Source organism: Cyanistes caeruleus, chromosome 6 (genome assembly GCF_971803275.1).
Source record: "Cyanistes caeruleus chromosome 6, bCyaCae1.hap1.1, whole genome shotgun sequence".
Taxonomy (NCBI): domain Eukaryota; kingdom Metazoa; phylum Chordata; class Aves; order Passeriformes; family Paridae; genus Cyanistes; species Cyanistes caeruleus.
The window spans coordinates 60,681,179-60,698,205 of record NC_141706.1 but is presented as its reverse complement, the minus strand read 5'-3'; the positions used below and the strand labels follow the sequence as shown (position 1 = coordinate 60,698,205).

Here is a 17,027-nt window from a genome sequence, read left to right as displayed (position 1 = left end):
GCTGGTGACAAAGAGTGAACCCCTCTGTGTGACACACCTTGTGCAGGGACCTGGAATGACCACAGGGTGTGCAGGCTATAGGATTGGAAGCTGTATAGCTGGGCTGTAGCAGGAGCATCTTCCAGGGAAGTTGGGTTGTGCAGCCCCAGCAGGGGAAGTGCCTGTCCTGGGGCTGCCTGCTCCTCTCTCAGTGCTGTGTGTGCTGTGCCACCCTGCCAGGCTCCCCCACATCTCACTGCACACAAATGCTCTGGATCTCCTCTTCAGAAGCTGCTCAGTGCAGGTGCCCACCTGCAAAGGTTTGCTTTTACAACACCCCACACAGCTAGCCACGGATAATTAATGCCAGTGGACACAAAGGGCTTTACAAGCCAACCCAGAAATGGATGGATTGGGAAGTCCTGCTGCTCACCAGCCTGTTTTAATGTCAGTAAATGACTCCAATGAAATGCTGTGCTGTGAGCAAAACATGCTGGCTCTGGACTGATTGATCACAATTCCCGAGCTCTTCGTGCCCTGCATGGCTGAGGGCAGCACCATCCCCACCAGACACACACCCTGGTGTGGAGGCCCAGCTCACACACCCTGTCTGTGGGATGTGCACCCTGGACCAGGACATGCTGCTGCTCAGCCACTGCCACTGAGGGGCCGTGTCCAGACCGGGGCTGAGCCACGGGTAATGCCCCAGCCATGCAGGGCAAGGAATGGCTTGTGTCTCCAAATATCCCATATCCCATCTCCTGAGTCAGACTCGGCCCACACCCTGGAACATTATGTGTTACAGGAATCTGGATGGCAAATTATGGTAAGAACATGAAGTATTGTCACTGAGCAGCGCTTTTGAAATAAGAGATTACTTTTCAAATACCACAAAAGTTATGGGGATGCCTATTAACTTGCTCAGCATTCTCAATTTGCAAACAAAAACTTTATTCCATTTTCACGTAGAATGAAACATTTCCTGGTGTTTCACGACCATTTACAGTTTTCACTTGTTTAGATTTTGGGTGGCTGTTCCTCCTCTGCTTTTCCATCCTGAGTCCTCCAATCTGGCAGTGATGGAACTTGGAGAGGAAGAAAATAAATAAATAGAACTATTCTATTATTTCATTGAAACATGGTTTTACTGGAGATTAAAAAAAAATCCTAAGAGAGTGCTGGGTGGGCAGGCAAATGTAAGTTGTTATAATCACCTTCTAACTAGGACTGCTCCCATTTCCTCCAGCTTCCAGATCCAAAGCCTTGCTGAGCTGGCAGTGCCCATCCCTGCTGAGGCTGCTGCAGTGTCCCACACTCCTGCCTGCAGCATCTCAGCCTCCAGCCAAGATTGGGAGTGCTGCAGACCCCAGCATTTAACCTTTCAAAGGGCTCCTCCTGTCTTGGAGACACACTGTGCAAATATTCTCCACTTAATGCAAGTTCTTGGCCTGGGCCTGAAATATTGAGTGGTTATGGCAGAGAAGGAGTCTGTGATGGGTGATCAATTAAAGATGGTAAACATGCTGTCAATGACTGTTCCAGGAAATACAAATTTTTTTGAGTCATCTTTATGTGAGAACATGAGGAGGGTAATTAGAAAAGCTAACAAGTGTATTCACTTGGAATGAATTACATCTCACTGAGATATACAGGCTTCCCATTAGCTAGCAGTGGTACAGAGACATCCTGGAACCCAGATTTTAGAGATGGATGAAGAATAACAAATGCAGGTGATGTAACTACTGCTGAAAATCAGATTTTTCAAGACATCATTGACCTGTTAGGCTGTTCCTGAGGTGCACTTATGTTTGGGATGGCATTTTATTTGCAGGTCAAACTATTCTGGGCTCAGAGCCTCAGCTGGTTCACATCAGCAATATCCCCATCTCCACCCAAAGCACAGGGAGTTAAGGTATTTACACCTGTGGAGTCTTCCTCAAGAGATTTATGGAATGATCTTAGGGAGGGCAGAGAGCTGAGAAAGGGCTGTGCAAGAGGAAAGCTTCTGACCTGTTGTCCTGACCCTGAAAGTTGTAGTTTGAAAAAAACATTAGTATTAATTTTGTTTATCTCTGCCTTTTTTCCCTTCCTTTATCCCAGCACCAGAAAACAAAGGTTTCACAATGGGCCTCTGAGCCTTGTAAAATTTTCCAGGGGTGTCTGTAGCTTCCCTCATCCAGTCTGATGAGACTCAGACCTCTCCTTAGGGCACAACCCCCAGGATGCACTTGCCAGTCCTCCAGCCACTGGAAAAGCAGTGTCATTGCTGTGAGCAGAGAGCCTGGGCTGGAAGCAGCACCCAGCAGCAAGGATGAGAGTGGGACAGCACAGCCAGCAGTTCACCTGGGGCCAGGGGTGAGGACAAAAGGCTCCCCAGAGCCCACCCACCCCCCTGGGCTGCATCCTGCAGGTCTTTGTAGGCTGCTCATTTGTGTATTGTTGTGTGTTAAGCTGAGGAGTTTGTCAGTAATCACTACAGTGAAAGCAAGTCAGAGATTATGTGATGTAATGTTCAGACAAATTAAATTTTGAAATATTATCCCAGGGAGATTTTCTCTTCTGATTACCCTGAACACTCTTGCTCTTAACTTGTCACAGTTCTTCACCTTCTCTCTGGATTCTTCTCTTGCCTCTAGGCTGTATTTTCCCTTCAGTCCCTCACTCCCTCATGTGTCCCCAGGTGTGCTGCCTGCATCCTTCACCCTGGCCTTGCTTTGTGTCATCTTCCATGCCAGCCTTTCCCTCAGGAGCATCATCTCCAAGGTGTGCTGGTGGCTCTTCCATTAATCCATTAGTCCAGACCCATGTGCCATTCCTCACTCTTGCTGCTTTGTGCTGTGCTTCTCCTGTACTTTCCTCTCTTTACCTCCATCCTAGAGGTCTTTTCCAACGTAAACAATTCATGATTCCATGATTCCTGTGCCCTTGGATGAGATGAGTGCACAAGCCAACCTCTGAACTTTTCATCACAAGTAGGCAACAACAGAGCTCCAGGGAGGAGAAAGTTCTGGACCTCTTTGGTGAGAACCTGTGGGCAGGAGCACAGGAAAAGCTGAAGGAGCTGCAGAGCTGCTCCTGGTCAGAGTGGGGCTGTGAGTGCAGCAGCAGGGGAGGTTTTCTGCACAGGGTTGACTGCAAAGTGTGCTTCACTCATACTCCTACTTCCAGGCGCTTTGGCTATTGTGATAATTTCCTATTCTATTTTATTCATGCTGCCACACTTATATATACTGCACTTGGATCAGAGCCTGCTGTCTGCTGGACATGACCCCCCATGGCACATACTCAGAAATGCTAAAGGAAGGTAATAACAAAATAAATGTCTTTTTCATCAGTGGATCTGGGAGTGCTCCATGGAAGATGCCAGGACAGTATCCTTTCTGTGAAGGGGAAGCTGAGACTCTTCAGGGTCTTGTCCAAAGTCACCCAACAAGCCAGGATTCCAATGCTACACTACAGTGCACTCCTCTTTGTTGTAGGTCTTTAAACAAAACGGTATGAAACACCTTTCCCTCAATTCTCACCTTCCCAGAATAACAAAAATTACTTTGAAGTCCCAGGCCACATTTCACACGTTGCCTGCTGAGAGTCTGCAGCCACCCTCCCCTCTGGCCCGGGACCAGGAGGATTGTTCAAAACAGCAGAGAGACTGTTGCACGGACAAAAGCCTCTGGCACGGACACATGAGGGTTATTGCAGTTTCAAAAGCCCATATGTGACTTCTGCTGGCACAATCTGGGCAGGAAATTTCACAGACATGCCAACTTTTCTTTGTAACTTCATCTCTCCTGACAGCGTATGTATGGCTCATTCAGTCATATCTTTACTCCATACTTTTCCCATTACTTTTTAATTTATTTGAACTATGTCTCACTCTACTTTCTTCCAGAGAATTCCCTGTCATATCACCCACCAGTACACGGGGAAAAAAAATGTAATTTTTTTTAAGAGCAAAGGGGAAAAATAATATTTTAGTCTCTTTTTCTTTTTTTGTATTATAATGACAGAAATCAGCAACAACAACCTTCAAGTCAGGGATCACAAAACCAATTAGGTTGAAAAAGACTGCCATAGTCAAGCTCACATATACATATACATATACATATACATATACATATACATATACATATACATATACATATACATATACATATACATATACATATACACACATACACATACACATACACACATATATACTCAGTTATTCATCTTAATCCCTTTTTTTATAGCTTCCTTTTCCTAATAAACACATCTCATTTTTTCTACCTTTTGGATCACGCTGTGGTTTAGGCATGGATCTCTGTTTTCCTAGGGTCTGAAACAGTACAGACTAGTGCTGGCTGCAGAGTGTGTTACAGCTGGGGAGTCATTAGCAGCAAATTAAGCAAGGATTAATTCCTCACCCACACATTTCTTGCAGCAGTCCAGATCTGCTTATCTCTTTGGCTGGCAAAACAGGCGGTGGGGCCTCGCTGTGTCTGTCTGCAGCAAAGGGAGCAGGAAGGATCTCAGCAAATCATTTGTGATTTGTCCCAGATCACAAATGGGACATTGGCTGGGACAAGGGAAGCCTCAAGAGGTCTCACCAGGGACAGTCACTTCAGAGGTATTTTTTTAAATGACTAAAGGTGTACAAGCCTTCCATGACAACGACTTGTCTGACTCATTGCCAGAGACAGAAAGTTTTGCCATAATAATAATTAGCATGTATTGCCTAATGTCATTTTTTTTTTTTTTTGGAGGTGGATGTTGTCTAGGATTTTGCAGGGAAGGAGCAGGGTTTTGGAAAAAAGAATTACAGCTCCAAAATTCCCAGCTTAGCCCCTGCTATGACGAACCATGGGTGTGGAGCTGGGCCCAGAGCACTGAGATGCTGTACCTGGTGCTAACTTTTTGCCTTCTTCTGGCCAAGACAGCTCCTGACTCAGTTTCCCCATTTGTAAAGCAGTGCTAATTATATGTTTACTCCCTTTGTGAAATGCTTTGAAGCCTACTCATAGTATGTATTACCTACAGGGCTGATAATGGCTATTATAATGAAATTAAAATTAAATTATATATATATATATATAATTTGCATATACATCATAATTAAATTATAATTAAAATCGGTATTAAATTTTTGTTTCATGACTTGAGACAACATATGCAACAGTTCCCAGTAAGCCAGAAGATTGCACATGTATTCAGTATAGAGTAAATACACAATTAATTTCGGGATGGAGTTCTAGTATAAGAAAACCAACAAAGAGAAGCCTAAATTAAAGAAAAGTATCAAGGGATTCCAGGGTTGTTAGTACTTTACTGAGCATTTAAGTTATTTAAGCAGAGGTGCTTTTCAACATTGTTTTGACAATGACATAAAATTAGAAGTAACAGAGTTCAGTCCTCTGCACTTAAACTGGAGATCCAGATCTGGCTTTGTCCATTTTTTGTCTTTTTTTTTCCTACTTAAGCTCAGCATTACTAATTCATAATTATGACAGATGTGTTGACATTTTGTGAAACTGGCAAAAGGTTTGATTCTTCCTTAATTTAAGTGGCTGTTGGCTGCCATTCAGAGGGATATTTACTCTTTCCCACAGGTTTGCAGTATAAAACTAGCTCAAGCTTTGCATTAATTTGAAAGCTCTTTCCTAAAACTCTAACTTCCAATAGTTGTTCAATTTAATAAGAAAAAGCTGAACTGACATGTAAGATATGTTGATTTATTTGTGACTCAAATTGCCTGGGAACACTATCTCAAAAAAAAAAAAGAAAAACATTAATATAATGAAGCACTGTCAGATGCAGGACACAGTTCTCTGGCTAAAGATGGAGTGAATTGCATTTCCAATTTACCAACACATCAGTCACCTCTGTTTCAGAGGCACTGTGACATTGAAGGAGTTTTTCATCCTAACAGGGCACTGGATGTATTACAAAAATTAGGGTTAGAACCAGAAATGCATTGATCTGATTAACACTTAATTTCCATTAATTTCAGTAAAAATGCAACTTTTGCTTAAAATGTTCAACTTTTTTTTTTTTTTTTTTCTTAATTGCTCTGGCAAGTTCACCAAATCCCACCCCAGCAAACCTGTGAAGGGCCACAGTCAGTGCTAACAGACTGGGGGACTTCCTTTTTTGCAGTCACCACCTAAATGTCCCCTTAGCAGTGGGTTTTTTAGACCTGGACCACACCAGAATGCTCCTCCAGCTTGGCAAACCTGGGATTGGTGCAGGGATTGCAGAGAACACAGGAGGGTGAGCACGCTGTGCTCTCACTCTGAAATGAAAGGTCTGTAGCTTGTACCATGGCTCACCCACACCCCAGGGCTGAGCCCTTCCCACCTGCTGGATGTCACCTAAAGGATCTGGGCAGCAGCAGTGCACAAAAAGCCTTCTCCAGGGGCAGCAGAGAGAGCTCAGCTGGACACAGCCACAGCTCTCACAAGTTGTTTGGAAAACACTTGCCATGTTTAGAAAGATGCCCTCAGCTCACCTGCCTTCAAATGCCTCTCATTTTGTATAAGAGGTGCTGTGAAATCACACCTGAACTCTCAATAAGGACAACACAGTTCCCACAGTCACAGACTGAAGGTTGCTGTTCCTTCAGGAGAAGCTCTTGACATGCTTGTCTCTTTGTGCTGAGACAGCCATCCACATTGCTCTGTGCTACACAATTAAATAAATTCCTGTTCTGTGTGCCTGGTGCACATTTCCAGCTCAGTGGCTGGGGGAGAACTGGGCCTCATTTAGGTTATCTGCTGCAAGGAGATGAAGTAGTCCCTGCACTTCTTGTGGAGACATGAAAGCTTTGCCACCACCCCTGGTTTATTTCTACTGCGTTGTGGTTGAAGGTGTGTTAGAGCCCCAAATCAAAGCTGGAACTCTCAAGTGTGGATGCTGCAGAGAAGACAGTGTGTGCCACCCAGTCCCAGTGTATTTAAACAAGCAAGAAAGTCATCAGGAGAAAGGCAGGACTGCACAGGCTGGGCCTTGAGGCTGAGCTGGACACTGCAGAGTCCTTGGCACATACTGACCTAAATCAGTGGGAATGAGGTACCTGCATATGCAATGCAAGAGGAAGTTCAGTTTGAGAAACTTGCTGAAGATCACACAGGAAACCTGGGATAAAGTTAGGAACTGATAGAAAATGCCAAATTGTTGGTCAGTGCCACAGGGCAATTATCTGACAGTGTTCTTTATTGTGCTTTTAGAACAATTTCACAATTGCCCAAAAGAGAGGCAGAGGGCTTGGTATGGCAACTTTGCTCTGTGAGAATTTGCCCTTTAGGACCTATAGGTTCCTTTTCTCTTACCCCTGAGGGTATCTTGGCAGCCATTAAGCCTGAGTGAGTGCTTCCAAGCTGTAATTTCTAGAAATGCAGGTAATTATTTTTGCCTTGAGTTGCTTTTTTCCAGCAACAGGTGCTGTTGGAGAATTTTGAAATTTGCTCAGATGGGAGTGAATTCAATAGAGGAGAAGGCAAGGGGCCTTCTGAGAGATCTGAAGAGCCTCTGGGATGAGAGATGGTTTTTTTAAGAAGCAGCAGAGAAGATTTTCTCCACAGATAGAGTGTGAGCAGGCAGGAGCCATGCTGCAGCAAGAGACAGTGGGTAATAACAATTGATACATGTGCTTCGTTCTGTTAAAACCTGGTTTATTTTGCTGAAACTCCTTCAGTAGGAAACATCACTTTGGAGTTTCTCTTTCTCAGCTCCAAGTGAGCCCTTCACAGTGCCACTAGGCTACTAAAGATGAGTCCTTTCAGGGCTCATGGACACACCAGGTGTACCTTTAAGACAGAGAGAGGTTTTGCAAGAACTGGGAGAAATCAAGATTTAACATGCGAGATAAAGGTGGAAGCTGCTTTAGTTGTAGATTCAGAGCATGTTGCATTAAGGATTACTCAATGATGAGATGACCACTCTGTCCCCATATAACCTCATTAAACACTGATAGGCTTGTCTTTTGAATATGTGCTTTTCCCTGTGCCAGATCTTAAATGGTTCTCTCCCGGTAATGCAGCTGCACCTTTAGCAGACCTTCAGCTTTTTTTAGGTTATTGAAGATGCATAAAAAATGAATCTGCAATGCTTCAAATCTTGGATCTTAAATGCTGACTGTCTGGCCTCTCAGAGGGCCTGGGGAGCAGCTGCTGGGCTTCTAAGGGTTAAGTTTTGCAACCAATTCCCATCATGTTTTTAGCAGCCAAGCCTGGCTGGCTCAGTAACCAACTTGGTGAGTGCCACACGGGCAGCCCTGGGTGCCCAAAGGTTTGGATCGTGCCTCATGTCTGCATTTCAGTTTGCACTTGCTTTCCCTGGGTCTCTCAAGATCTACAGAGTCTTTTGTGGTGGTTGTGAAAGGACCATGGGGGATGTGAGCCCACCAGGACACAAGTGGAAACTCCAGGGGGATGGAGGAGAAGTGATGGAGACTCACCACCAGACAGTACCTGGGTGCTTCTGGCTAACTCTCACTCATCTTGAAATGAGCTTAGGACATTCCTTATAGGAGGAAAACAGTCTTATGCATCTAGGACACAATCCAGAGTCAATGCCACCTTTTCCATAGATTCCTTCTGTGACTTCAGACAAATAAGTTACCTTTTCCCTGCCCTTTTCTCAGAAAAAAAATGAAAATAACAAAATTTACCTGTGTTTTGTCTCCCTCTAAAGTTGAGGTAAGTCAAGGTCATCTGAACCAGAGTCAGTGGACTTGTAAAGATGTAAAAACAGGTGAAATAAACAGTGGTCAGTTACAAATCTACTTAGATTTGAGGTGTCTCTGGCTGTTTTTCCACCTCGCTGTATGATGTGTATATAATACTTGGTACACTATGTCACAATCTCAACTGGAGCCATTAGATGATTCTATCCTATAATTAATAAACACTGTTGTCTAAATATGACATGCAACATTTCTAACAGCAGAGTATTTTTCATCTTGGAGTCTTAAAACACTCTCAGAACAAACCCTGATTTCTACTTTAGAACTATGTGCTTTTTACTGGTCTTATGGAAAGAAAACATCCCTCCCCCTTGTCTCTCAATCTAGAGAACACAGGGTAAAAAAGCATTTATATGTCTTTGCATTCCTGCCAAAGTGATTATCAGTGTCTTTAACAATTACAGTATTTTGAAGTGAATCATCAGCCTACATCTCATCTGAGCATCTATTTTTTCCCCCATAATCTGCTTTTAGAGGGGCTTTTAACTGCATCAGATTTTTCCTTTCCATTAAAATGCTGTCTGGATGACTGGAAAATAGAATAGCCAGTCCTCACTGCTTAGTTTCCATAGTGAATGTCTGGAGCAAAGGGCTGTGGGATTATTCAATTACTGCAATAATGGCCTTTGACCTGCTAAAAATAATCCAAAAGACAGAATTCACATATTGGATTATTTTTAACATTAATCATATTCTATTTAGAAATCACAGTAGAGCAGATAGGCTTGAAGACAGGCTGTAAACTATTTGTGTATACTTTATTGAAGTGACATAAATTTTTATGTTGCATAGTTGTACAAGTGATGCCTTCAGAGATTTTCCTCCCCTCCCCACATTTATGCACTTGCTAAATGCACTTCAGACTGCAAAGCCTCCTCCCTCAGCAGTGCATTACTAAATACAAGGACTGGTGTGATCTGAGCACTCTGTGTAGACATTGAACTGCAGATAAAGAAAATTGATTCTGATTCTGAATTCTGAAACTGCAGAAGAGAGAGAAAGCAACAACACCTCACACTTGAGCCCAAAGTGTTCATTTCCATGAACTACAGGAAGAGAGGAGAGAGCAGACTGAAACATCTGTGCCCCCCTTAACTTTGCCCCCTGTCCACATGTCATAACTTTCCCAACAACTCCCCTTTTTGCAAGACATTGCTTTGGAAAAGAGTGGATCTCTGCACTGGAGAAATTCCAGGGAAAGAGTCCTGGGATCACCAACAGAAGTCACCTGAACGTGCTCCCCTGACATCCTGAGCCACTGCCTGATGCCACAGCACAGCCATGCCACCACTTCCAAGGAAGGAGGAAACACACAGGGCTTGAAAATGAGATCTATGGGGCTGTAAATCAGGATTAGGTTTTAAGTTCCAGTTGAAAAACACTCATTATTTCTGCAACCTAATATAGGACCAGATGACCTCACTGAAATTTTGGGGGGTTTTTATTGGCACTAGAGCTACACCCATAGCAAGGACACACTGAGGACACTGGCAATACAAATAAACATCTGAAAAGGGAATTCACACAGCACTAACACTGGCAACACACAGCTCCCCACCCAGCTGCTGTAGAAACTACAAAATACATCTGCTTGGAAATCTGGTGACTGTAAAGAAGATGCATTCCTTATCAGGAGCTCCGTGACTGCTTTAAACAGCTTCATCCTCCTGTGGGAAGAAGAAGGTTTGTGTTTTGGCATGGAGGCAGTGGTACCATGGGCACCAATCTCTCCCTGCAGGCCCTCACATGGGAACCACTCCCCAGCTGCTCACAGCTGGCTTGCTGGATGCTGAGGACATCTCACTGGTGCTATAACCATGTCACACAGTGTCTGGTACTGAGATGAGAGTGGTCCTGCTGGGCTGATTGAGATGAAGGGATGGGAGCACCCTTCCCTCCAGTGAGATCTCCCTCCTGCCACGTCTGCTCATCCAGCAGCTCCCAAAAACACCACTGTGCCTGCTGCTCCTGCACCCCTGGGACCACCAGGACTCTGCACGTGCAGATGTGGAGGCTGCTTTTGTCTCATCTCATGACAACAAACATTTCCAGTGAAAACTCCCCTTCAGGAGCATCTCTGGGGGAGGCATGTTTACTTCAGACACACAATAAAATGAAGACTTTGCTGGTACAAAGGGAGGTGTGTCCTGGAGCTCCTGAACCACAAGGTGAGGCAAACCCTGCAAATTGCCACTACAGAGCAGTGGTTACTCCGTGGTGTTGTGACTGTGTGGCTGTGCCTCGACACTGGGGCCAAGCAGAACCCAAAGGGGTTTAGATGCTCAGTCTGTCTTGGTTCTGCCCAGGGCTAGATGACTCTCAGAAATCCCTTTCAGCCCTTATTTTTGATGATGCTGTGGTAAAATTTGAGATGATGGGGAAAAAAATACAGCTTTTTTTCCCCATAAATGTAAACCAGTAATTTCCTAACCTAGGCATAGCAAATAAATCAGGTGTGTGCTCACTCTGACAGCAGGATCCATGGCACCCTGTGACAGTCAGTTATAAATGGCCCAGCAGAAATTCACACTGGGCAAAATCAGAAATAATTGTTAGAGCAGGTGGCGTGAATGTGCTGAGGGGAGAATCAGATGTTACAAATAAACAATTACCTGGAGGAAGAGGCTGAATGCAAAGGGGTTCTTAAAAGCTCAGTTCTTCTCTGAGAGCCCTCCAGGCCCTTCCAGATGACTGGAAGCTCCACTGCTGCCTGCTGCTTGGCAGGAATGTGTGCACACACGTGTGTTCCTGTGTGTGTGGCCAAGATGCACGTAATGCAGCCCCCAGTGGCACTGCCCTGGTTTATCAGCCAGCCTCTGCTGATAAGGCTCTGTGCTGGCAGCAAGGAGATCTGTGTGGGGGAAAGATGCACTTGATCTGAGGGGATAGCTGCACAGAGCATGGTTTTGCAAAAGCTGTTCGTGCTTTACCCCCCTCAAATGCAACGGGATGCTAAAAGCAAATCTGGAGCCCACCACAGTGCACTGCAAGGACAGACTCCAGGGCAGAGAGCGTGAAAGTGGATCCACAACTTCGTTTGATTTCAATTGACTCCATCAATCCCTGCCTGAGGAATTGCCCCACGGGTTTCAGCGGTGCAAGGAATGAGAAAAGCAGGTGATACGCAGTGCCAGTGGCAGCCAGGACAAAAGGAGGCTGAGCCTCCCAGCATGAGCCCCTTACTCAACTGGGCATGATGGTCTTATGCACCTCCCTCTGCACAAGGGGTGGTTGGTGCAAACCTGGGCTGTGCCCCAGCCCATGGGGAACCCTCACAAATTGGAGCCTTCCAGCCCTCCCCAAAACCCTGGGCCCACAGCAGCAGCTACAAACCTCCCCTCCACCCATATGCTGCTTTCCAAACCCAGCCTGAAAATGAGACTTCAGTCTCCAGACTGCCACAAGCCACTGCCACAAGCCAGGGCTGAGCTGCTGAGCACCATCAGTTTTCTATCAGGTTCAGGGCTGAGTGGAGGTTTCCATTCAAAGTGATGGCAAACAGCTGTGAGTTGCCATCACTTGATGGCAAAAAAACTCTTTTATCTTGGGACTGGGGAGTTCCAGTGCCCTGCCTTGGAGCAATGACCTTGCAGCACCTCTGCCCAGTCACCCAGCACCACACCAGAGCTTTTGGCCATCCAGCTGCTGGAAGTGGCATGCAGTTACCTGGAAAGAAAGCCATGGCTTCAAGATGGGAGAGGTACAGACAGGTTATAAAAAAGCCAAGCAAGCACATCCTAGCACAGGCTTCTGTAAAGGCAGGGAGAGCTAACCCACTTCACCATGGAAGTGCTGCTTTTGATAGGGCTCTAATTGGGGATTTTTATTCAGCATTGACTCTCTTTTATCAACGCCTTTTCTGCATGAGGTTCTTTCAGGCATGGTAAAATGAGATTCATATTACCACATTCCTGCTCCTCCAGGCATTTTCACATCACTTTTCCCCTCTGCAGATGAAAAGCAGTGCAGTAATAAGTGGCATTTCTGTAGAATATACTGCCTCCAGACACAAACTGCATGCACAATTACTTCTCCCTATGGGGAAAGTAAGGCGACTGAAGACGTAATGATAACAGCACCTTGCCTTTGCTAGGCTGCTTTGATCCTGGAAGATCTCACAGATTTCCTGAAAATCTTATCCTGAAGCAATAAATCATGTGAACTAGGCAAAACATTTCTGAGATTATTTTTTTTTAAATACAAACACTGGTCATACATGGACAAAGCCCAAGAGGTTCTGTCAGATGTCTCCCGTGACAGCTTTGCATAAAGAGAGTGAGAGAGAATGAAAAATACCCATGGATAAGCATGCACTCAAACATTCTGTATTTTCCTTAAAAACTGTATCTCTTTCTTGTGTTTCCTACATCATGACAATCTGCAGTTGAGGACATGTACAGGTAGGGAGTAGGGGGCTGGCCACAGCACAGAGACCTGGAATAAAAGCATTTTATTTCTTCAGTGGCTGCAAGGGATTGGAGTTACACCCATCTAGCTGTGGGAAGACCTGTGTGCCCATCTCAGCTCCTGGAAACCCTTTATCCCAAGTATCCCATAGCCTGGAAGTCAGGGAAATACTGTTAGAGAGGTGTTTGCATTGTACCATGTCGAGAGGGGCTTAGGCATGTGTCTTCTTTATCCATAAGTACAAGATCTCTGAGATCAGCTAGAGCCTCATCCATCTGAGTTCATGTTTTCAGGGCACAGGCAGACCTGCACCAGCCCAGACAGAGGTATTACAGAATGAGAAATACATGACAGCAGGGATCATATTAGGTAACACTTGAATGCAAGTGGCATTGCACTTTTGAATGTCTCCATTTCCTTTCTTAACTTAGCTTAAAGACAGGTGATGTCAAATGGGTGCTTTGCAGTCAAAATAGCACATTTAATGTGTGGGATGTTTCATGGGAGTAGTTTTAGCTGCAGTAATTCAGAAAACATGGTGGCCTGACCAACCAAAGTTACTGACTGGATATTGCATATTTAGGAGTGAGTTGTAAAGCACAGTTAGGGGATTTAAGAAAACTTCTGGTGATCTGGTTCTCCTTAAGTAAAATAAATGCAGAAAGAAGGCCTGTGAGTGAACAATATACTTCACAGCCAACTGGAGTTTCTGACCACTGACAGACTCATGAAAGGACACACTAACAGACATGCAGAGACACTGCATGAAAATTCTGCCATCAACAGAGCTGCAGGTCTGAGAGGTTCCTTTGGTCTCACCCTGTGCTGGTGGAAAACTTTATTTCCATCATCTAGTTCTCAGACAGATTTCATTTTGACTTGGCTTTAAACAAACTCACTAGACCATTCCTGAGGTGGCTTTGGTTGGTGAAACTTTACTTCCTGAGACAAAGTGAAGTGAGAAAGGAAAACTTAAAAGGTAAGGCAAGATGATTTTGCTTATTTGCTGTAAGTAGATGGTTTTGCAGGCCTGACTAGGAAAGTCTTCCCAAAATCTGCTTTCATAAGCTCTCCAATCTGCTCTCTGCTGGCTGGCTCACAGATGCTTTGCTGGCTCGGTAATGAGCTGTTATAAGTGAGACTCCTGTAAATCAGATGACTCTGTAGTCATTTGATGCTTATATTTGGCGTGCTGAGTCACAAGGACAGGGTTACATCATGTCAAGCTAATCATGCAAAATGATTTACAGATAGAGCAGAGCTCTGGGGTGTGCACAGGGTGGCCCCGAGGTGTGGGAGCTGGGTAGCCACCATCCTGCCCTTACCCCATTGTCACCATCAGTGGGGCTCTGTCCTTCACTTCTGCTCCTGGCACCACTCCTCCTCCTCCTCTGCTAGGAACATCTCCTTTAAACAGTTGTAAATACTGACCTCTAGAAGGCCCCCACCAGATAATGTCTGGTCACACACCCAGGTTCAGAGCAAGGTCGGACAGGGCGTCCCAGCACAGACTTAAACAGAGGATGCTGTTTTTCTTTAAAACAGAAAAGCCAGATAATTTTATTTTCCAATGCTAACAGCCCATCCCTGACCCTGCCTGTTGGCTGTACACTTCCCTCCCTGAGCCATGGCTTCCTCCCTGTGGTTCCTCCTCTTCTGCACCTTCTTGCTCCCAGAGTGGTCCCCAGCCTTGCACCCTCTGCTCATCTTCACACCCATGTGTTGGCACTTACTCACTGATAAATGCTAAGCAACCTTTAGTCTTCCTAAAGAAAACAGTCTTCATTTAAGGGCTTAATGCAGTAGGGAAGCCACAGCAGCCTCTCTCAGCAACCCCTCTGGATAATAAGAGTTGCTGTTAAATGCTGCCCTGTGCTGCAGGTACCCACCTCTCCCATCAAGCTGTGGGATCTCCTTGTGCCTTTGGCTGCTCAGAGTTCACACCAAAACCACAGAGACAAGCAGACTGGAAAACAGACATATTAGCACCTTTATTTTTCATAGGGGTGCAGCAGTTTAGAAGAAAGACCATTTTACACCATTAGTCTTAGGGTAGTCTTGCATCATGAAATAACTCAAAAACCTGCAAGCTGAAGCCAGGACAAAAATCCCGTGAGCTCACCAAAAACCAATGTTTGGATGATGGTATTCTGGTATTCCCCAGTGAAATATTTTGCAAGTTACCTCTCACAGGTCACTCTTTTTCCTTCAGATAGTAGAAAGCAAAGAAACCTCATCCCATGCAGCGAGGAAAAAATGATGACTTTGATGGTTTAGCAGTCAAGCCACTCACCTAGAAGAAGGGGCACTCTGCTCCAGAAAACCACTTCCTTTTTTTTTATGTGCTAAATATTTAATGCAAAATGTACAACAAGATTTGGCAGCCACCTACTTACCTCGACCACTAAATCACAGTCATATCTGCAGTGGTGCCTCTCTATCTGATCAGAGCCTGAGCTTCTTGCTGTACAGCAGACCCATTTTCAGGAAATGTGATGGGAATTCCCACAGCTCCCACTGGAATACCTGGTGAACAAACATGGATTTGAATTCCATTACTCAGCAAATCTGGCTTCCCCAATTCTTGGACCAAAGCTCCAGATTCTGTGTAGTCACTGAAAAGGAGGACTGGATTAATTCAGGCAGTAAAGATTCAGCTCTGATGAGTTCTGTAAAAGGCAGTGTGTCTGCACCTGCCTTCAGGAGGAGGTCCTGGGTGGTGAATCCCAGCTGGCTGTGTCTCTTTGCAACCCTGGAAAGGACACTGGTCCCATCTAGGCATGAGTGTTCAGGCAATACCCTGTGCTGGGAGGTGGCACTCCTGTGGCAATGTCAGCCACTGACAGTGTGAAGAAACCAGTGAACTCCATGGCCACTGCACTGGGCACCAGGAGAAGGGCAGAGGACAGGTGGCCAGCAGACCCTCACTGGCTGCTGGAGAGGGCCCTGTGCCAGCACAGAGTCTCTGGCTGAATATTCACAGTCTCTGCAAGGCACAGTGCTGTGCTGAGCTGCCCTCAGCTCCCACAGAGCAGCAGGGGGTTATTTCTTAGGGAGTGCATTATTTCTGATGGTACTGCAGTTACTCTCCTTCTCACCAACTCTTATCTCTCCTCCAGCCATACACATGTTTCAGTTACATGACCATTTTCTGTTTGGGATCACATTTTTGTTCACAAACAGGCTATTTTCCTAGGGAGACCAGTTCAAGAGCATCACACATTTGATTTTTGTCCCTGTTTTCTGGAAAACAGCGCAGCTTGCCTGGAAGTGTCAGGCTATCCAGGAAGAACAGCCCTCCCTGTGAGCCCTCACAGATGGTTTGTTTTCAGAGATGATGCTGTGCAGATCATGGCCTCTGTTAACATGAGAATGATAACTGATCCCAAATTTTATGGCAGGTGAAGAGCAGTGGCTACAGCTGATGGTGTATCCTTTTGTTCTGGCATGGCTGTCCCACCCCTCTTCATGGCTGAAACTGTAAATCCCTGTGTCAGCAGCTGAGTCACTCCCACACTTTCCCTTCACAGAGGTACCACACATATGAAATAAAGAGCAGAAGTCCAGCTAAAAGGCTCCTGCCTTGTTGAGGACCAGGTTGAAACCCCAGCAGGCAACTCAGAACTGTCTCCCTCCTCAGAACTTGCTCTCCCTGCCCTCCTCTGTGAGAAAAAGGCAAAAATCCCACAGCCATGGCCAGACCCCTTTCTGGTGGGAGAGGGGAGGCCTGGGCTTGGAGGGGCACAGTTCTCACTGCCAGTGAGTAGAGCAGGGTCTGCATAAAACCTCCTTCAGGGCTTCAGGCTTTGGCCTCTTTTCAGCAGGAATAAAAACTCTCTCTGCAGCCCTTGGCTGACCTGAGGTTGGTCTGCAGCACAAGCAAGATGAAGGGTGAAGCCCCTCGCTCACAGGGAGCAGC

The 17,027-nt window shown here is 45.4% G+C and overlaps 2 long non-coding RNA genes across 2 annotated transcripts; both read right to left on the bottom strand.

Moving 5' to 3' along the window:
* Positions 1-677: 677 nt before the first annotated feature.
* On the bottom strand, positions 678-1,772 carry LOC147652737 (uncharacterized). The gene is made up of 2 exons (XR_015287937.1): positions 1,194-1,772; positions 678-1,064 (listed from the first exon to the last, which is right to left on the bottom strand). It is a non-coding gene; the product is annotated as an uncharacterized LOC147652737 (long non-coding RNA).
* A 13,303-nt stretch (positions 1,773-15,075) lies between these two features.
* Positions 15,076-15,972, bottom strand: LOC111929599 (uncharacterized). Its single transcript, XR_015288360.1, has 2 exons — positions 15,505-15,972; positions 15,076-15,401 (listed from the first exon to the last, which is right to left on the bottom strand). It is a non-coding gene; the product is annotated as an uncharacterized LOC111929599 (long non-coding RNA).
* Positions 15,973-17,027: the final 1,055 nt, after the last annotated feature.